This window comes from Palaemon carinicauda, chromosome 5 (assembly GCF_036898095.1).
Source record: "Palaemon carinicauda isolate YSFRI2023 chromosome 5, ASM3689809v2, whole genome shotgun sequence".
NCBI classification, from domain to species: Eukaryota; Metazoa; Arthropoda; class Malacostraca; order Decapoda; family Palaemonidae; genus Palaemon; species Palaemon carinicauda.
Genome location: NC_090729.1, coordinates 134,293,168 through 134,315,128, shown reverse-complemented (window position 1 = coordinate 134,315,128; position 21,961 = coordinate 134,293,168). Strand labels below are relative to the sequence as shown.

Sequence of the window (21,961 nt, the reverse complement as noted above, 5' to 3'; positions counted from 1 at the left end):
CCTGTGGATGACTATCGCAGATGACGCGACCTCCCTACCGCGACTGTAGCGGGTTGTCTCTTCTTGAGGAGGAAGCGTAGTGTCTCCAGGCATGAAGCCGAAGCGACGCCCCGGTTCGGGAGAGATGTCGCAGTGTGGTTGCTTGAGTAGTCTGCGCCGTGGGAGAAGCTCTCCCGGGAGTTACGTCAGGGGAAGCAGAGGGTCCAGAAACCGTTCTGCGCATAGTCCCAGTGGAGCTCTCCCATTGAAAGGTTGACAGACAACCTGGTCTTGTTGAGACCCATTCTCCACAGACAAAAAGGAGGGAAGACGCAGGCGTCGAAGTTGTCCCCCCACCACCGGAATGCATCTTGCCAGAGTCTCGGGGTCTGAGACTGGGGGGAAGAACAGCGGAAGCTTGAGGTTCCAAGCTGTCGCGATCAGGTCCCCAAGACCAGTACTTGCTGGTTACCCAAGGTCAAAGACCCCAAGGTACACTCTCTCTACGAGGCTCTGCTCAGATAGTCGAAGAGAACATTCCCCTGCCTGGAATGAGAGAGCCAATGGTGGTATTGAGAGAATCTCAATCATCCCGGTATCTCTACTGCAAGATGTGAAGGTGTGAAAATGCGTCCCCTGCTGGTTAGAATACGCCAGAATCATGAAGTCGACGCGCACGGGGCGACTCGGCAGGAGCTGTAGGATCTGTAGAGGGGCCAGACTAAGGCCCCTAAGCCTGCCTGAATGATGGAGAGATATCCTTCAGGTCTTGACCATAGGCCTGGACCGGAATATGCCCCCCCCCCTTCCTTTGACGAGTCCGAGAACAGCATCAAGAATGTGGGGAAAGGACGAGAATATCCACTACCATCAAGAGGCTCCATAGGTCAACACCCATTGCAGGTCTAATAGTTCCGCTGGTCCCATAGGGGGCAGGAAGTCCGGTTAAACATTGCCTGAAGCCACCGGAACTTGGACCGCCCCACATGGAACTTATCCTGAGGCGACCGTTTGGACTATACAGTAGACGGGTCAATGAGGAAAGGAGAACTAGGAAACGTTCCAAGGTAGGGCTGAAAGCTCTGCTTGACTGAGAACAGGTACTGCGACTCTCCTCAGTCTTGCCACAGTCAACTGAAAGGAAGGCTCGGAGGAGGTGGTAACAGAATCTGGCGTCCCCAGGTGGTCACCCATCCAAGTACCGACCAGAACCGACGTTGCTTAACCTCGCTGGACGGACGAGAAGCGGGGTTTCCAACGTGGTAAGGCCGTTGACTCAATATCATGGCCAGATACTCCAGATTTTGAGGCAGAGGAAGAGAAGGCTCCAAGCAAAATACCATGAGCCCACACTCATGGTAAGCATCCAGAAGCTTGTCCCGGCACTGAAGAAGGTCGAACCCGAGCCTACCGGAGTTGACCAGCCCTCCAAACAGCAGAGGAGGCGGAAGCCTGCACCTGAGCGGCCAAGAGGAAGGCAAGGAGAGTTCTCTGGGGAAACAAACCTGCTATGCCACGGCGGGATAGCCACACTGCATCATAAGCAGGAATACTTGCAGTCTAGGCTGAATTCGACGAGCTCCCTGGAAGATGGATGGAATGGAAACTGAAAGTACCCGTCCTTCCGATCCAGGGTTTAAGGAGTCCTGTCGCCTCGTTACCAGTCTGATCGATTCTGCTGGTCTACGCTGGCCGAAGTTTGTTTGACAAACTTGATCAGGGCTGAGAGGTCGACTACGGACATCCCCTCCCAGATCCTTCCTTACAAGAAAGGATCGACTGAAGAGGCCGGGGGTGAAGCCGTCGATGATCCTAAGGAAGACCTTCGCCTAAGGTATGGATCATTCTGCCCAACCGGGCAACTCTTGCTGACACTATGGCATAGAGGTTCAGAGACACTAAATTCGCTGACAGAGACGGCAGGCGCGATATCCTTGGCTGATCACAGAGATTGTGCGGGAATGAGCATCGGGAAGCTGTCATTCGGATGAGTAACCTTAAGCATCCTCCCAGCGAAAAACCTGCAATCCTAGAGTTTGTGAACTCTGCCACTCCTTTTAGAACTATGCCCCCCCCCCGGGGAGCCTCCCGTGCCATCTGTTCCTGACAGGAGGAAACTGCAATTGGACACCTTGTCTCAGTTGACGTAGCCGATAATTTAGACCGACGTGGTTGAAAGAAAAGGGCACTGGAGCCCTGCAGAGTCTGGAAGAAAGCGCCTTGGAGGAGTGAAAACGGAAGTCGATTTCCTCCGCACAGACGCTGTCTAAGTCTCTGTCCTTGGGCACAAACAAACTCTTCTCAAGGATGGAAGGGTGTCTGAGGTCGTCGACCTCCACAGATGAGACACCCGAAGGAAGCCCTCAGTCAGCGCGTCCAGATGGTACAACATCGAGCTTGTCCGCAAGTTAGATACTTACCCACGAAAGGCCAAGGTGCCTGAGCTCGAGGGGAGGAAAGTACCCATGATCTTCCTGTAGCTTTCTTGAACCAAACCTCGGGCCGTAACCAAGGAGGGAAAGGACCTGGTAAGCTCCCAGAGGAAGGGGTAAGCAGTCACCCCTTGTCCGATGGAGAAATCTCGAACGGAAAGCCCCCCCGCCAAAAATCCTTCCAGGGAATGACGGGGAAGGGCTAACCCAGGTTCAGGAAAGAGGAGTGTTGCTCAAATCTCCCTGAAGTTTCTCCTATTCTTGCAAGTGCCATGCTCTGCATTTACGGGGTGAGGCCGTGTTCTGGAAATACGCTCCAGAAGAACTCGTCAGGCTGGCCATGCTGCGAAAACCCCATTGGAAATCGTGGTCGCAATCGCCCTGGAGCTTGCGCGACGGTAATTCAAAGATTTGCGCGTGGGCGAACGTGGAAGCGCCCATGCGCGGTAACGCAAACGAAGGTGAGCGAAGGAGCGCAGAAGGAGGGCGAGCGTGGTAGGAAGGGCGAGAGCTGGTGGTCGGCGAGCGATAACCCATAGACAAGCAATGGATACAGCAAGAAATAAGCCGACGTTTGTGCGAAGAAACACTGTAGGTTCGAGCGACGGAACACCGTCGGTTCGCGCGACGGAACACCGTCGGTTCTCGCGACGGAACACCTTCGGTTCGCGCGACGGAACACCGTCGGTTCGCGCGACGGAACACCGTCGGTTCGCGCGACAGAACACCGTCCGTCCGCTCGACGGAAAACCGTTGGTTCGCGCGTGGGCGAACATTGGAGAGCATGGGCCCGGACGCGCATGAGCGTAGACGTGCAGGCACGTGGGCGTGTGGGCGCGCAGGCGAACGGTCGCGCGGGCGCGCGGGCGCTCAGGCGAGCGGTCGCGAGGGGGGGCAGGTGAATGAGCGCGAGTCCGAGGCGGCGAACGCAAGCGTTAGCGCGATGCCGAGGAAACGCGCTGCCGCGTGGGCGAGGAAGACCTCTGGCGATATGGATCAACAGGCGATCGGTGGTGAGCTGGCGAGCGCTAACGCGCAGGTTGGCGATGGCGCGTTGTGGCCTGCCGACGCGATGGTGAGCAGCATGCGCAGGTGAGCGATCATGCGATGGCGAGCAGCATGCGAAGGTGAGCGATCGCGAGCAGCATGCGCAGGTGGGCGATAGCGCGATGGTGATCAGCATGCGCAGGGTCGTGCGATGGTGACCAGCATGCGCAGGGTCGCGCGATGGCGATCAGCATCCGCAGGTGGGCGATCGCGCGATGGCGAGCAGCATCCGCAGTTGAGGGTCGGGTGGGCGGTCGCGCGATGGCGATGTGCATCCGCAGGTGGGCGGTCGCGCGATGGCGATGTGCATCCGCAGGTGGGCGGTCGCGCGATGGCGATCTGCATCCGCAGGTGGGCGGTCGCGCGATGGCGATCAGCATCCGCAGGTGGGCGGTCGCGCGATGGCGATCAGCATCCGCAGGTGGGCGGTCGCGCGATGGCGATCAGCATCCGCAGGTGGGCGGTCGCGCGATGGCGATCAGCATCCGCAGGTGGGCGGTCGCGCGATGGCGAGCAGCATCCGCAGGTGGGCGGTCGCGCGATGGCGAGCAGCATCCGCAGTTGAGGGTCGCGCGATGGCGAGCAGCATCCGCAGTTGAGGGTCGCGCGATGGCGAGCAGCATCCGCAGTTGAGGGTCGCGCGATGGCGAGCAGCATCCGCAGGTAGGCGATCGCGCGATGGTGAGCAGCATGCGCAGGTGAGCTAGTAGCTGGCGAACCATGTTCCTTCAGAAGTGTTGGAGAACGTTGGCGTGCCGGCTGTAACAAACGCGGGGGATCCGGAGATCAAAGAGAGACAGGTGATCGCTGGCGAGCTGATGATCGCTGACGAGCAGACCTGAACCGAAGTTCTAGATCGCGAGGGCGAACGTGGGCGCACAGGGCGCGTAACAGGAACCAACAGGAACAGCAGGGATGATCATCATGAGAGCGCTGACGAACAGGAGAGCGCTGATGAGCAGGAGAGCGCCTGTGCGCTAACACTTAGCAGGAGCAGGAGAGAACACAGCAGAAGGGCGCGCAGGGGAACCCTGACACGCAAGGGAAGAACCCCCGTGGGAGGCAACCCTTTGCCCCGAAGGGATCGTTGTCCGCCGGGAGACTGATGTCCGTCGGAAGACCGTTGTCTGTCCGCCGGGAGACTGATGTCCGTCGGAAGACTGTTGTCCGTCGGGAAGACCGTTGCCCGTCGGAAGACGAGATCAGACTGCTGTCCATCTGCACCAAGGCGGAAGATCAAGAAAAAGGAGTTGTAGGCTGCAAACGGAGATTCAAAAAGGCGCCTCTAGCACCCTTATAGGGAGATGAGAGGCCCTTACGACGAGGCAGACGGTGGGCCTTACGGCGAGGGAGGCCAACAGCAACAGCAACAGAAGAATCCTCCGAAGAGGAGTCTCTATGAGTGTACTCTCTCGCGAACGAAAGAGAAACACTTCGTAGAAGAGACTGGTCAGCCAGAGAACAACCCCCCAAAAGGGGAAAAACTCAAGCCTGGACAGGAAAAAAAACTTCCCTCGGAAGGAAAGTTACCCGCCCAAGGAGGCAAGCCTCCTGAGAGTTCTAAAATGAACTGGAGAGCTGTCCGTCGTCACGGGAGTACTTCCAGTAGTAGGAGACACGCCCCTGACGAAAACACAAGGGGGGAGGCAGCAACAGCCGAATCCCCAGGACTCAACAAGACAGCTCACACCGTTGCCATATTACAGAAACGAACTAGATCGGTAACTGTAAAAAAATAAAACAAATAACATTAGTACACATTCATTCCCCCGGGAAGGCTCCGAAGAGGAATCCCGAGGGAAAGGAACAAGAATTACACAACAGGCACTTGCCCTCACAACCACTTACACTCACGGAAGGAGAGCTGTAACCAAAACAGAATTATAACAATTATGATTATGTAACTATGTAATTATGTAATTTAAGAATGAATGAACACTAAAGAAAGAACGAAAACCCCGAAAGGAATCGTTCTACAAGCTGAAAAAAACAACTACAATTAGATTCATAAACTAATTGAGACAAACGTACGGCGTAGCAACCCCCCCCCCCCCCACACGGAAAGGAAGCTACAAGGGCGTAGTAACACGTAGTAAAAGGGTGAACGACCTCAAGAGAGAGAGAGAGAAAGACCGGAGTCAAACTCGATCGCCACCCATAAAATTACGCCGTGGAGGCCTAACTGCCGAGGACACCACGTAGAAATCGTACACTACACACACAAATCTGAAAAGGAAACTTACTGATTTCTATACTCAAATATATATACAAACATCAAAACATGTTTACATATATATTGAGTAAAAGAAAAGTAAGTGATTAAGTAAAGACAAAACAAACAATGGCTGCCAGAGAGGACCAAGACAGAGACGTCTGTCACAGTCCGAGCCAAAAGTGAAAGTGAGCATTCATCTGTGTGTGAGGGGGGGAGGGGTAGCTAGCTACCACTCCCCTACCCCCCCCCCCCCCCCCGCTAACTAGCGCGGGGGTAATACACCCTCGTTAAATTCTAATGGCTCGCCATTTCAACTGCGCTAAAAGGTAACCCCTCTGTAAATAGCGTGGTTTGTATTTCGGTTACGGAACAATTGGATTGTTAAGAGCCTCAAGAATTGTCTTTGCCATCTTGTTTTCTTCCAAGGCTTCTGATTAAAAAAATAATTGAAGTGCAACCCATTGCTCTAAGATTCTATTAACAACTGGCTCTAAAGAAGGCCATCTAGTTTGGCAAGGGTGCAACATTCTATGGCAGTCTATTTGCACAAATTCTTGAAACTCTTTAAACTTTACCAAACTTTTTGGGCTATGGTTAATAAAATTGTGTATATCTCTACAAAGATCTTCAATGGATTGAGGAAGCTTAAGGCAGGCTGATGACAAACACAGGTGTAAAGAATGACAAATGCATCCCAACACAAATAAATTTGGAACATTTTGAAGCTTTACTTTAAGTCCGTCCATATTATCCATCATAACAGATGCATTATCTGCAGCATAGCCAATCATATTTTCAAATGGAATACCATTACTTTAAAAAACCCTCTAAGTAGGTTGAACAAACCATCTGCACTTGCATCTTCAACATCTAATAAATTGAGAAACTTGTCTTTTACAGATTCTCTTTCCCTATCAAGCGTTATAACGACTATAGCTAATAGTTTTGTTGAGGATACATCAGTGCCTTCATCTAAAATGCATGTTATTCTTTAACAAGTCAGTGATCTCATTCAAACTCTCTTCCAGTGCAGTTGACAATGAGCTCTCATGATGCCAGCCTCCCTGACTTTAGTTTCTCTAATAACTTTGAATCAAATGCAGCATTCCTCATTAGCTTTGTAAGATGATCCATTGCATTAAATGGAATATTATGGTCGCATAAGAATTTCAACATCATAAGCCTACATCTTTCAACATCTCTATCTGCAATATTTTTCTTTGCAAACAATGTCCTAACTGGACCTGATTCAGCAGCTTTTGCTCGTACTTCATGGAAGTCTTTCCACATGCCTTTGTAAATGTGAAATAGTACCTTCGATATGTTTAGAACATACTGTACAAAACGGATTTTGAGCGAAGCGAAAAATCTATTTTTGGTAGCTTCCTTGGGTATAAGACTACTAAGATATTCCCAGAGAATTTAACCACAGGTTATCACAGAATTCTAACTTCTGGAGCGAGTATCTCAAAGGTTTCCCTTTAAGACATCGTAATACAACAGGGGACGCGCATGTCTGAACGCGCCACATAGCTATCTTCACCCCGAACAGAGTTAATGCTTCGGTGTGTAAGGACTGAGAATAGCTGGGAGCCGTTCCACAGCTAATCTCACTCGTGGCTACTACTGATACTCGAGACGTAAACAAACGGACGCCATTGCTCTAATGACGTCACGCCCGTCTTCATCCTGAAGCCAGTTGCTGCCCATCACCATGATACAGTAGCACAGGGTGGGAACAAAACTGGACGAAGTAGTAGGGAGGGTCCATCAGGACGCCATGGCTATCTCACCCAAAATAGATTTTTCGCTTCGCTCAAAATCCGTTTTTTGGGCTCAAGCCATGGCGTCCTGATGGAAGAGTACCAGAGAATCAATGTATCGTGGTAGATTTTCCCCCAGTATTAAGTGCCTAGGCATTGACAAAACAGCAAAGTAATCTTAGATAAAGAACCATAGGGACGAAGTATCCTGCCCCCCTTGGCAGTGAAGTTCCCATGGGCTATGCCGACGTCAAGGTGGTATTGAAGGGCTATTCATCCTGAGAGAAGAACTTGAAGAACTTAGAGATGAAGCGGAATGTTTGGTATTTGTATAGGAATATTCTGAAATTAGACCAGTGGTGGTTGGGCACTGTGTATAGAGTTCATATCTTGGTTATCAGAAGTAAGTATTCGTGTAGGAACCTTACTTAGTCAGGGTGAATATAATTTAGGATTAAACATCTTAAATTCTTCATAACCATAAGAAAGGAGGAATAAATAAAACTATGACAGGTATGTATTTCATAGTAAGTAGGAGCTGATAGAGACGCACAAGTAATAAAATAGAAATTTTATTTCACAATGCAGAAATTAAATAATTTACAGCAAAAGTAAAGTTCATTTACAGTAATAATAATGTACATAGAAATAAAGGCTTGCTCTTGAATCTGAAAAGGAATTTCAGGATATTAGTAGGTACTCGTTCTCGAGGAACGCAAGTCTTTAAATAAAACACATCATGCTCAAGGCATGCGGCACTTGTGTGACACTATGACATTTCACCTGGGATAAGAACAGTTATAAAAGCACTAAGTGTTTTTTGACATCACTATGAATCGCTCGAGGGTCAACATAGGCACCCGAAGAGTTAGAGTCCCAAGTAACTCACTGTTCTACGCAGAGTTAGGTGCAGGTTTCATAACACTACCTGCGGCTACCACAAAATGTTTGACTTCGTGCACTTGTTTCGCATAGTGTTTAAAGAAAACTCGCGAGGACTTCCAGCCCGTGAAGTTTTTAAGGCTTTCAAAGTCCATGCTCTGAAAGAAATTCAGAGAAGATGCCACTTTTCTAGGATCATGACCAGCGGGTGTACTGTTCGGATCCGCTCTGCGAATGAAGTAGGTGATTTTCGCTCTTAATTGTTTCAGTGACAGGTCGCTGCCCGATGTTTCTCCTTTGAAGAGTTGGCCTCCACCAAAGTTCGAAGTTCTGCGAAGATAGACCTTGAGGCTCTCTACTGGACATAGAGAGACATCCTCCTTCAGGGGGCATATTCTCCAAGGGCCCCATCTTTTGGTGGGTAATTCGTTTTTAGCGAGAAACGTCGGATCAGGGGAGAGGGTCACTACTCCTGAATCGGTAAACAGGATGTGTCCTTCTTCTCTTGATAATGCCACTATTTCGCTGACTCGAGCTCCCGAAGCGAGAGCAAATAAAAATATAACTTTCTGAGTCAGATCCTTGAGGGGGCATGAATCATTGTCCAAGTTGGAGGCGAAATGGAGTACCTTGTCTAGTGACCAGGAGATCGGTTTCGGTGGGGGTGCTGGACGTAGGCGAGCACATGCTTTTGGTAGTTTGTTGAAGATGTCGTTGGACAGATCAATTTGGAAAGCATATAGAATTGGTATAGCCAAGGCCGATTTGCAGGTTGAAATCGTATTGGCTGCTAATCCTTGTCCATGAAGGTGAATAAAGAAGGACATACAGAAATCAATGGTGATTTCTTTAGGATTTTTTGTCTTGACAAAGGAGACCCATTTCCTCCAGGATGATTCATATTGCCGTCTCGTGGATTCGATCTTGTATTCCTCTAGGAAGTCTAGACTTTTCTTCGAGATCCCAAACCTCTTCTTTGCGGCAAGGGAGAGAAAATCATGAGATGAAGGTCCTTGATTTTCGATGATGAAGCGAAGACAGTCGACTTCTGTACTTGTTGAGAGAGAACTGGGCCCGGGAGAGGGATCAGCTTGGGCTGCAGCTCCAGGACCAGGGGGTACCAGTTGCTCCGGGGCCACTTGGGAGCCACTAGGGCCGCTGTCCCTTTGAAGGTTCTCAGTTTGGAGAGGACTTTCAACAGAAGGTTGGTGGGAGGGAACAGGTAGATCTTGGACCATCTGTTCCAGTCCAGTGACATGGCGTCCACTGCTTCTGCTTTGGGGTCCTCGTACGGGGCTACGTACAGAGGAAGTTGATTGTTGTCGCTCGTTGCAAAGAGATCTATCTGAAGTTCTGGGACTTGGTGAGAGAAGAAGGAGAACGATCTTGCGTCTAGAGACCATTCCGACTCTATCGGGTTTGTCCGAGATAGAGCATCCGCTGTCACATTGTGGAATCCTTGTAGGTGAACTGCAGACAGGTGCCACTTCTTCTTCTCTGCCAGACGGAAGATTGGGAGAAGCACCTGATTTATCTGGGGCGATCTTGAGCCTTGGCGATTGAGACAACGAACTACCACCGAGTTGTCTAGGGTTAGACGGATGTGGATCGAGGGCGGCGGGGATAACTTCTTCAGTGTTAGAAGGACCGCCATGGCCTCCAAGATGTTTATGTGGAACGTCTTGAATAGTGGAGACCAGGTACCTTGAACCTGTTTCTGGTGGGAGTGACCTCCCCAACCTTCCAGTGAGGCATCCGTGTGGATGTTGAGTGATGGAGGAGGGTGTTGGAGAGGAATGGACCTTTTCAGGGCCTTTTCTTCCGACCACGGCTTTAGGAGGCGTCGCAGTCTGTTTGGAAGCCGTCTCTTGAGGTCTCTTCGAGCGATGGATGCCGAGCGTCTCCAGACTCCCGCGGCATCCTTTAGCTGTGCACGAAGCACTGGGTTTGTCACTGAGGCGAATTGTAGAGAGCCTAGAACTCGTTCCTGCTGTCGTCTTGAAATGCGTTTGGATTTCAGTAGTCGCTTGACAGACCCTGCTATTTCCTTCCTTTTCTTCTGGGGGATGGAAAGGCGGTGTGACTGAAGATTCCAGTGGATTCCCAACCACTGAAACTTCTGAGCTGGAGAGAGGCGAGATTTTTTCTCGTTGATCTTGAATCCCAGGTGTTCTAGGTACTGGGTAACTTCGTTGCAAGACTTTGCACACTCTTCGGGCGATGGAGCCCAGACTAGCCAGTCGTCGAGGTAGGCCATCACCTGGACGTTTCTTAGGCGGAGTTGTTGTACTATGTCATCCGCCAGTTTTGTGAAGATCCGAGGGGCCACGTTGAGGCCGAAGGGCATGGCCCGGAAGGCGTAGCTTTTCCTTTGGAGTCGAAATCCTAGGTAGGAGGAAGCGTGATGGTTCATTGGAATGTGCCAGTAGGCATCCGCCAGGTCTATAGAGACCGTGTAGGAACCTTGAGGCAGAAGGGTCCTTATTTGTTGAAGCGTCAGCATCTTGAATTTGTTGTTCTCTATGAACTTGTTGAGGGGGGATAAGTCCAGAATGACTCTGAGTTTGTCTGAGTCCTTCTTGGGAACACAAAACAGTCTCCCTTGGAACCTGGTGGACTTTACCTTCCTTATCACCTTCTTGTTCAAGAGGTCTAGAACATATTCTTCCAGAAGGGGGGTTGATTGTTGGAAGAATTGCTGGAAGATTGGGGGTGGTTGAGTCCAACTCCAGCCTAGACCCTTCTTGACGATGCTGTGTGCCCAGGGATCGAAGGTCCAACGATCCTGGAATTGGCGGAGTCTTCCTCCCACCGGAAGCACTTCATTGCTTCTGGTGTCCCGAGGACTTGCTGCCTCGGCCGCTAGCTCCCTTTCCTCCTCTACCTCTGGAGGGACGGCGAGATGCGTCTTTGCTTGCACCCCTGAATGAGCCTCTACCTTTGGCATGAAAGGTAGTTGATTGTTGCTCAAAGGCAGGGGTGAAGACCGGTGACTGTGACAACACCGGTTGGGGGACCAATTGAATGGTCTGTTGTGGTTGGGCAACCACTTGGGAGGTAGCGGGTCCCGGAAACTGACGTCTTTGCTGACGTTGCTGGGGTTTTGACTTTTGGGGTTTTCTCTTAGGCTGAGGTCCGTCGTCCTGAGAGGGTTTCCTTTTCCTGGACATGCCCCACTTGTGGAGAAGGTTCCTATTCTCCGTGGCGGCTCTGTCAGTGATTTCCTTCACAAGGTCAGAAGGAAAAAGGTGCTTTCCCCAGATGTTGGAGGAAATCAGCCTCCGGGGTTCGTGTTTCACGGTGGCACCGGCGAACACAAATTCACGACAGGCTCTTCGAGCCTTTATGAAGTGGTACAAGTCCTTCATTACAGTCAGTAAGTGGGATTTGGAGAGTACCATGTAGTGGTCTGGTACTCTAGTGTCACAGGCCATAACTTCCAGTTGGACTTGATGAGAAAGAGATGCCGCAAGCCTCTCCTTCGTGTCTTGTTCCCGACGAAGGAGGTGATCGTTGAGCTTAGGGAGGTCTTCATTAAACTGACGTCCGGCGACGTCAGGATCGAGCCTTCCCACGACGAAAGTATGTTGAACATCTTTCCAGTGTCGAGCGTCAGGGGGGGTCACGATGGAGAAGGGTCTGCACTCCTCCAGTGCAGGGCAGGGTTTCCCTTCTTCCGCCGCTTTAAGGCATGCAGCTAAGGCCTTTTCCAAGAATGGAAGAACCGCAGTATCAGGTGCAACGTACGTAGGGTGCTTCTTGCTCAATGCCGGAAGCTTAGAGCAGGTAAAGCCTCTACTCTTGAATGCGGAGGCTAGCATAGCCTGGGCCTTTGCGAGATCGAACACTATCTCTTCCTTAGGTTCGGTCTCTTCCTTCGAGGCAGGTTCGGAACGAAGCCGGACGTAACAGTCCGGGTAGGCCTCAAAGCTTGGGAAGAACTCCACATCTTCCAAAGGGACCGTGCCGATCTTATCACTGACAAAGATCCTGCCGGTCGCAATAACCATATGCTCTGCATACCTCCACGGGTTGGCATGAGAGCAAGCGGGGAGATCCTTGACCGAAATCTCCTTCGGCTCTCTGGATCCTATCATCGACCTGATGGACTCCTGGTTCTCCTTCAGCCTGTCGTCCATGACGGCTCTAATCAGTCGGATCAGTTCTTGAGTGGAAGAAGAAGGATCCGGAGTCGAGGAGGTAGACGGAATAGACATTTCCGTCGGTGTAGGAGTAGGAGGGGGGATGGACGAGGGAGCGGCCTCTTGCTCCGACTCGGTGTATTCCACCTTGTCTTCGTCATCTTCGGCTCCTTGAGCCATAAGCGTTTTCTCCGTGTCTTCCGAGACATCCGAAATCTGTTCGTCATCTTCGGAATCCAAACGACACTCGTGCATGGACTGAGCCATGACTACATCAGGTTCCACCGTAATTTGGACAGTGGGGATCACGTCTTTGGGTACCACTGAGTCAGGGGAGGCCTTAGGGAACAATAGTGACCTCAGTTCTTCGGTGGCCAGGTACGGTCCGGTAGCATTTTTCTGGAAGCCACGCACCCACTTGCGCAGCTTTTCACGAGAAATGTCTCTAACCTCCGCTGAAGGAGGATTATGGAAGGCCTCAACTAGGTGAGCCTGACAGACCGTACAATCCAGTGGATTCCAAAACTTCAAATCCCCTTTCTTGTCTGCACAAGGGGCGTGAGTCCTGCAAGCCGTATGCCCGTAAAACTGCGGGCGTTTCACAGCGCAGAAGGCGAAATCACACTTCATCTGCTCCTCCTGTGGAAGAAAGAGAAAATGAGTATGGGGGAGTCATAAGAATGGCTCTTAAACTAAGTTAATATTAATTATTAATTTTAACTTAATGAAGGTGTGATGCATAGAGAATGAAAATAGTAAAGGAGAACATGCTCCATGCATCTCGCCCGGCTGGTTACCATAAGCTTGGTCCCTGGATAATCCGAGTGACCGAGGGCACCGGATATAATTCCTTAGAACTCCAAGTATTTTGGAATTCCATGGAAAAAACCAAGGACAAGATTGGGACCGAATTCATTCGGTTCCCAGTTAAGGGCCAGAAGGCCTCATTTAAAAGGTAACTGCTTCTGGCAACCAGCCGTGCTAAGATGCACATAGCATGCTGGAATTAGAAGAATGCAAAGGGACAGCATGATCACTAATAGAGCAGTACTAGGTACTGATCTTAATAGCAGAAGCAGCTTATCTGTTTGCGATATAGGGCTATCATTGTCTTATGATAGCTACAGGAAGGGGGTGCAAGTATTCTTGACGCCTCCGGGGCATCCGGCAAGCCGCCGGCGTGCCGGAGCTCGCTCCAGCATAGATTCTGGCATTAGGACAGACAATGTTCAAAGTCAGTCAAATACCAGGATGGCGGCCTCCGGCACAACGGCGGCACGCCTGCAGGGAGCGGCAGCTCCGGCAGTCGGAGGATGCCAGATTGGTGACTGGGATAAGGATGGTTAAGGCTGTACCGGGTTGCCGGCAGTATATGCCGGCACTCCGGCGGCCGACCGGCAAGCGGACTACAAGCTAGGAGGAGGAGAGCCGCCGGTAGTAGCCGGCGGCAGCCGGCAGTCCCTCGGTACACGGGGGGCTGGACGGCAAGGTTAGGGAGAGTCACCAAGTAGGAGGCAGGTATTGCCGACAGTAGAGGCGGCAAGAGACCGGCACCCGGATAGGGAGAGAGACAGGGGGGAGGGGGGAAGGGATGTAGGAAGTACCATCAGGATTCCAGACATCCCTCCCCCTCCCTGAGAGGGTGTACCCATGATAGAGGCAGGCTCTAACATCCATGAGCAGGGGTCACTAGGGACCGGGAGCAAGGTAGCCCAAGGGAGGGCTAGGGAACACCCAAGGGGGGGGGGGGGAGACTCCCATATGCAGAACTATACTAGTAACTAACCTTATAGGACACTATGAAGGTATATGTACCAGAGCGGACTGCACAAGGAAGCTCGGGTAGCCCTACTATTCCACCCTAAGGAGGAGTTGTAGGACAGGGGACAGATGGGTATAAACTAACCTAAGCATAGGCTAGGCTATACAAGAGATAGGTGGGGAGGGAGAAGAGAGAAGTCTTCCCAGGAAGGGTTTCTGTACCAGAGCGGCCACTAAGGAAAGGGAGGACACTCCCTAACCTAAGATCAGGCAGATCAGCTAAAACGGTGCAAGAGTACAGTTTCAGCATAGAACAGAGAAACCTTCCTAACCTAACCTAGAACAGGGCTAAGAGTCCTGAACTAGGAAAGGAAGAAGACATATCGCTATCGCAGGAAAGTCATAGACTATCCTAGCCATAGAGGTAGGCTAGCCTAACCTCACTCTCGGACGCAACCCTAAAGGGGGTTCATTCCTTTAGGGAGGACAGAGAGGCGATATATACTCTATTAGACAATTAATCCCTTTACTCAGAAAAGGAATCAAGGCTAAATAGAGGGAATGCCAAGGCAGGGGATGAAGGAAGCATATAGGGGTCCTAACATTAGGTTAGGCTAGAAAGAGTCACTGACTAGCCTATCCCCTATATGGTCCCTGAAGGCGAAAACATTTGCATCACTGTCAAAAGTATTGTAAAATAATGGCACTATCTTCATAACTTAGTCTAGGATCACTAATAAATCATGCATGAACACTTGTATGTAGGCTCCTGGCCTGGGGGCTATGGTAGCCGACTGGTATGAGGTCAATCGATGACCGATAAAAAGCGTCTAAACACGATATAAAAGTTCCTAGCTATGAAGACTAAATAGACTAATGTATTCGATTAGTATATAATGCCGGAAACGTTGTTGTGGCTAACTAAATAAGACATGCATAACAACAACGACGCCATAAAATGGCGGGTCCGGTAGAGGCACAGCTCTGCCACAAAACAGCAATTATTTCGAAAAGTAATATTTACTTTACGGCCAGAGCTTAATTAAACAATACTGGAACCTTGTACTCAACTTTCCAGAAGAAGGCGAGGCTGAAGGTAACGACATAGCGAAGATGCAAAACGATAAAGTTAACACAGGGAAAATCCGTCTAAGTAGGGCAGCTACTAAACAAAGGATGAAGACGGGCATTAGAGCAATGGCGTCCGTTTGTTTACGTCTCGAGTATCAGTAGTAGCCACGAGTGAGATTAGCTGTGGAACGGCTCCCAGCTATTCTCAGTCCTTACACACCGAAGCATTAACTCTGTTCGGGGTGAAGATAGCTATGTGGCGCGTTCAGACATGCGCGTCCCCTGTTGTATTACGATGTCTTAAAGGGAAACCTTTGAGATACTCGCTCCAGAAGTTAGAATTCTGTGATAACCTGTGGTTAAATTCTCTGGGAATATCTTAGTAGTCTTATACCCAAGGAAGCTACCAAAAAGGAACCTTCCATCAGGACGCCATGGCTTGAGCCCAAAAAAAGCTTTATCTTGAAGTTCTCTTTTCTGATCCTGGTATTTGGTAAAACAGCTAAGTTCTGGGAGATTGGACCATTTTTTTGCATATTTTTCTAATACTCTTGCTGCGTAGTATAGGCTCACCTATATTCTCAGGTTGTGCTTTAACAATTTTCTAGTTTCTTACTTAATACCTTTACTGTCTTCTGACCATCTTGGCATCCTAAAAATACAAATAGGCCTAAAAGCTTGCATGCAATAACAATATCTACACTTTTTAAGTCATGGGACATATAGTTATCATTCACCTATACATATATCTAAAAAAATGCTGGCCTAATTATAGCTGACAACCAAGTAAGGGGAACTATTTAAGCTAAGTGGCAATGTAACTTTTGTGTTTCTTGTATGATTCTGAATAAGGTAATCTTTCTATCAATAGCAGAATTTGAAACCAGTATGTCTGTGACGAAAATTATATTTACTAAAAATATATATACATAAAACATTTTACATAATTTTGTTAAAATGGCCAGGGTGGTAAAATTTCATCTTAAAACCTTCTTGACCATAAGTAGCATTCAAATTAGTTAAACGTACTGATTTAAAGGGTTGGACTATTGTAAGGACACCGCTCCCTTCGTCATCCAGAAAATCAACAAACTATTTATTTATTTGAATTCTCCTTTCGCCACACCGTTGTTTCCCATGTATATGTATTCTGCTCTATCAGAGCTACATTTTGACATATGTATTATTTCATTACATGTTTCTGTTAACTCATAATTCGTATATTTGTAAGTGTAAGAAAACACATAGCCTACTTTGGCGGGCAATTCAATCTGATTTGGCGCCAGCGCCATCCTACCTTTCCGTCCGCACCTTGTAATACTGTATACTCCCACGCACATTTGAATAAAGTATCAGTTGATCTTGGTGACTCTTGTCTCACTGTCCTTACAACTGGTGACCCCGGAGTTGAAAGTAGCATCAGCGGTTTTGGCTTTGCCATTAACGGACTTATTACAGCCGTGCTACCTTCTCTATACTCCGTTACCTTAGGCGTGAGCCTGCCTTTGGTTCTCCCACACTTCGGTACTTGTAAGACAGTAGGATGAGCTTAACTGACATATCAACTTCTCACCTCTTCGCCGACTCGTCGTCTGGCCACGATGCAGGAAGCAACACGCCCATCGCACCCAACGGCCTCGCCTCCACGTCCAAAGTCAAACTGCCGCCCTTTTCTCAACACAACACCGCTTCCTGGTTCCTGAGAGCAGACGTTCTCTTCCGCGTTGTTAGACTCAGCGACTTCTGCGCCAAGGCTGACATCGTTCTCACCTCCATACCTGAAGAGGTATTCGACAAGATTTCCCCCATGGCTCGACGCCCAGGCCGGCCAGGTTTCATACGACGACCTGAGAACGAAACTCATCGGTATCTACTCCCTCTCCGTCTCAGCAAGGGCACAGAAAGTCCTGGACCTCGCCGGCAAGCCCATGGGTGACACCTCTCCTGTAAAGGCGTGGGAGGAGTTATCCGGCCTGCTTACGCTCCCCGAAACAGACAGCAACGGCCGACGACGTGAGATTAGCTTATCTCGCGAGATCTTTCTTCGACGCCTACCACAGGACGTAAGGGCCCAATTAACAGACGCCGACACGCTCCCGATGAACGAACTCCTGTTGAAGGCTCAGAAGCTACACGAGGTCTCCAAAGCATCTCGCCTCGGAGCATCATCGTCAGCACCACCTTTGTTCTCCTCCTTCAGCAGCTACTCTTCCATAGACTCCTCGGCAACAGCCCGAGGACGACGAGATCAACGTTCTATCAAGAAAGAAACCACCGCAACCAACACGACCGAACCCTAGGACTAACCCAGCATGGTGCTTCTACCACCAACAGTTCGGCAGTGACGCCAAGAAATGTAGAGCACCATGCAGTTTCCCTAGAAGATGACGCCAGAAGCATCCACCTACCACCATCGCAGCCGCAGGTAACCAAAACAAGAATGGCTTCTGTATCCTCGATCCCATTTCCAACTCTAGACTCATGGTAGACACCGGCGCAGTGCAGTCAACGTTCCCACCTTCCAAGTCCGACCTAGACCGTGGTCCCGACAAAAACGCTCCCTCACTCATCGCTGCCAACGGATCTCCCATACGGTGCTATGGGATTAGGACCCTCAAGATATCTATCATGGGCCGTTCGTATTCTTGGCCCTTCGCCATCGCTGATGTCAATCGCCCCCTCCTCGGTGCGGATTTCCTCGCCCACCACGGACTCCTCGTCGATGTCGCTAACAAACGTCTCATCGATACAGGAACCTGCCAGTCCCACGCCCTAGTATACGGCCTTGCAACAATGTCCGTATCCGCCGTAACGACGCACCCCTACGCCGACCTCCTACGCCGACCTCCTACAAGAATTTCCCGAGGTTTTCAAGCCCGAGCTCCGACACTCGCCAGGTTCCCCGTCCAAGCACGGGATCTACCACCACATCACAACGACAGGACCTCCTGCTCACGCCAAATTCCGCCGCCTCCCGCCCCAGAAACTGAAGGATGCCAAACGCGCCTTCGAGGACATGGAACGCATGGGTATCTGTAAGAAAGCATCAAGCCCCTGGGCATCGCCCCTACACATGGTAAAAAAGCCGGACGGGTCCTGGAGACCTAGCGGCGACTACAGGCGCCTCAACCTCATCACAACGCCCGATCACTACCCGCTGCCCAACATGCAGGACCTAACAAATGCGTTGCACGGCGCGAAGTATTTTACAAAGACGGACCTCCTCAAGTCTTACTTCCAGGTCCCCGTATTTCCGGAAGACATCCCGAAAACTGCCATTGTAACGCCGTTTGGATCCTACACCTTCGCATCCTCAACCTTCGGTCTACGCAACGCCGGGGCGACCTTCAACGACTAATGGATAGCATTCTGGGTGACCTACCTTTCTTCATCTGTTACGTCGACGACATCCTGATATTCTCGAAAACTAAGGAGGAACACCGGAGGCACGTCCGCACCGTCCTCAAACCCCTACAGAATGGCCTGGTCGTACGTTTCGACAAGTGCACGTTCGGTGCAGGAATGGATTTCCTTGGTCACCGCGTATCCTCGTGCGGGGTAAAACCCATGACAACCAAGGTCGACGCCACCAGAAAGTTCCCGATACCTACGACCATCCGCCAACTTCAGGAGTGCCTGGGAATGGTCAATTACTACAGGCGCTTCATCCCAACATCGCTCAAACCCTGTTACCCCTCTACAACGTCCTGAAAGGAAAAGCGAAAAAACTCTAGTGGGGTTTGCCCCAGCAACAGGCATTCGCACATACGAAGGATGCCCTTGCGAATGCCACCACTCTGGCTCATTTCAACGACAACGCGCCCCTGCGACTAACGACCAACGCCAGCAACGTCGTCTGTGGGGCTGTGCTGAAGCAACTCGTCGATGGTTCTCCTCGACCGCTGGCATTCTTCAGCAAGAAATTGAAACCCGCCGAAACAAGATACAGCACCTTCAATAGGGAACTCCTCGCCGTCTACCTCGCCGTCCGCCACTTCAGGCACATCTTGGAGGGCACTCCCTTCACAATCGCGACGGACCATCAACCCCTCGTACATCCTTTCGCGAAATCGACAGACGCATGCTCCTCCCGACAACAACGTCATCTCGCAACAATCGCCGAATTCGGGTGCACTATACGTTACGTCCCAGGAAAGAAAAACCCAGTCGTGGACCCCCATTCAAGGATTGAAATTGACGCAATCCACCTGGGAATCGACTACGCCAATCTCGCAACTGAACAACGCACCGACCGAGAAGCACAGGATCACCTGACGGGGCCATCCGCGCTCAAGATAAGTGCGATTCCCCTTGGACCAGCACGAGTAACTATTCTTTGCAACACCAGCACCGGCCGCCCACGTCCCTGGATACCAGCCTCCTGCAGAAGGAAAATATTCGATATCATCCATGGACTTTCACACCCCTCAGGACGCACCACCACTCGCCTTCTGTCTGAAAAGTTCGTCTCGCCAGGGATAAAAAAGGACGCCCGGGAATGGGCGAAGTCATGCATCAACTGCCAGTCAAGCAAAGTCAGCCGTCACACCGAATCGGGGGTAGGCGATTTCCCCCATCCAAAAAGACGTTTCGGTCACATACACATCGACGTCGTGGGACCATTGCCCCCTTATGGATCTGCTCGCTACCTGCTTACGATCATCGATTGCTCCACGAGGTGGTTGGAGGCATCGCCGATGACCGAAGCTATGACTCAAGCATGCGCCGAAGCCCTCCTGTCAAGCTGGGTGAGCAGGTTTGGTGTTCCTGACGACATCACAACAGACAGAGGCCCCGCTTTCCACTCAGAAATATGGCTCGCTTTGGCAAACCTGATGGGGACGACGCTCTACAGCACACAACCCCGCGGCAAACGGCATGGTCGAAAGAACTCACCGCGCCCTCAAGGCGTCCCTGATGGCGAGCTGCACCGACGGGGACTGCAAATCACGACTTCCTTGGGTACTCCTCGGCCTTCGCACCGCTCCTCGCGCAGACGGCGAACCTTCGCCCGCCGAAAAGGTTTACGGGGAGGCGCTCGCAGTTCCTGGCTAATTCTTTCCCTCATCAACCGACGACACGCAGCTGGATCACCTAAGGGACATCGCCAGGAAGTTCAGGCCACGACTCAAAACTTACCAGGACAGAACCAAGCACTTCAAGCCAAAAAACCTGGATGACTGCGGGTACATTTTCGTCCGTGTCGACGCTCATCGACAACCACTAACTAGACCTTGTCAAAGCCCCTACCGGGTAATTAAGAAGTCAACGAAAGCCTTCCTTCTCGACGTCCATGGCCAAGAGGACTGGGTCTCAATAGACCGCGTGAAACCAGCGTTTCTCGGTGGAAGCGACACCGCCTCCGCCGGACCTGGCAGATCCAAAGTGCCACCTCAAAACAAGGCGCCCAACGAAAGAAAAATCATCAAACGACGACAAGAGGAAAAGATCCTTACACCGACTGCCGGCGCGCCCCTCCGTTCAAAAACAAAAGGAACCCTCCGACGCCCGAAAATATACGAAGATTGATCATCAGCCCTCTACGCTGCCCGATGTTTTGGGGGGAGGAGTACTTGTAAGGACACCGCTCCCTTCGTCGTCCAGAAAATCAACAAACTGTTTATTTATTTGAATTCTCCTTTCGCCACACCGTGGTTTCCCATGTATATGTATTCTGCTCTATCAGAGCTACATTTTGACATATGTATTATTTCATTACATGTTTCTGTTAACTCATAATTCGCATATTTGTAAGTGTAAGAAAACACATATTTTGGCGGGCAATTCAATCTGATTTGGCGCCAGCGCCATCCTACCCTTCCGTCCGCACCTTGTAATATACTCCCACACACATTTGAAAAAAGTATCAGTTGATCTTGGTGATGCTTGTCTCATTGTCCTTACACTAATATTTACAAAAATAAAAAAATAAAAATGGGATAAATCCTGCTATAAAAGCACAGAAAATATGAACATCAAGATTCAATGTCTATCCTGGTGGACCATGATCACCATGAATGTGTTCAATGTTGCAAGAAGCTTGCATAACAGAAGTGCCAGGTATAGGGTCATGTAAATTTTCAATAGCTAGGTTTTCCTCAATGATTTCTGGGTCTTCTACCTCTTGCTCCTCCAGGGGATCATAAGGACTATCTTCCTCAAGTTCCTTCCTTTTTGTACTTTTGTCCTTACCATTACCATCTTCACCTATATTAAAAATGTTATTTTCATTAGTAAAATAAATTTTTTGAATATACTTACCCGATAATCATGTAGCTGTCAACTCTGTTGCCGACAGAAATCTACGGTCGGGATACGCCAGCGATCGCTATACAGGTGGGGGTGAACACAACAGCGCCATCTGTGGTCAGGTACTCCAGTACTTCTTGTCAACACCACCTCAATTTTTTCCTCGGTCCACTGGTTCTCTATGGGGAGGAAGGGTGGGTCAATTAAATCATGATTATCGGGTAAGTATATTCAAAAATTTATTTTACTATTGAAAATAACATTTTTCAATATTAATCTTACCCGATAATCATGTAGCTGATTCACACCCAGGGTGGTGGGTGGAGACCAGCATACATGTTAACAAAGAAGCTAAGTATCCCGTATTTTATTTTATTAGTTATTCAAAAATAACATAAAATAAATAAGTACCTGGTAAGG

The 21,961-nt window shown here is 50.1% G+C and overlaps 1 pseudogene; it reads right to left on the bottom strand.

Moving 5' to 3' along the window:
- Positions 1-1,136: 1,136 nt before the first annotated feature.
- Positions 1,137-1,255, bottom strand: LOC137641752 (5S ribosomal RNA; annotated as a pseudogene).
- Between the last annotated feature and the right edge of the window lie 20,706 nt (positions 1,256-21,961).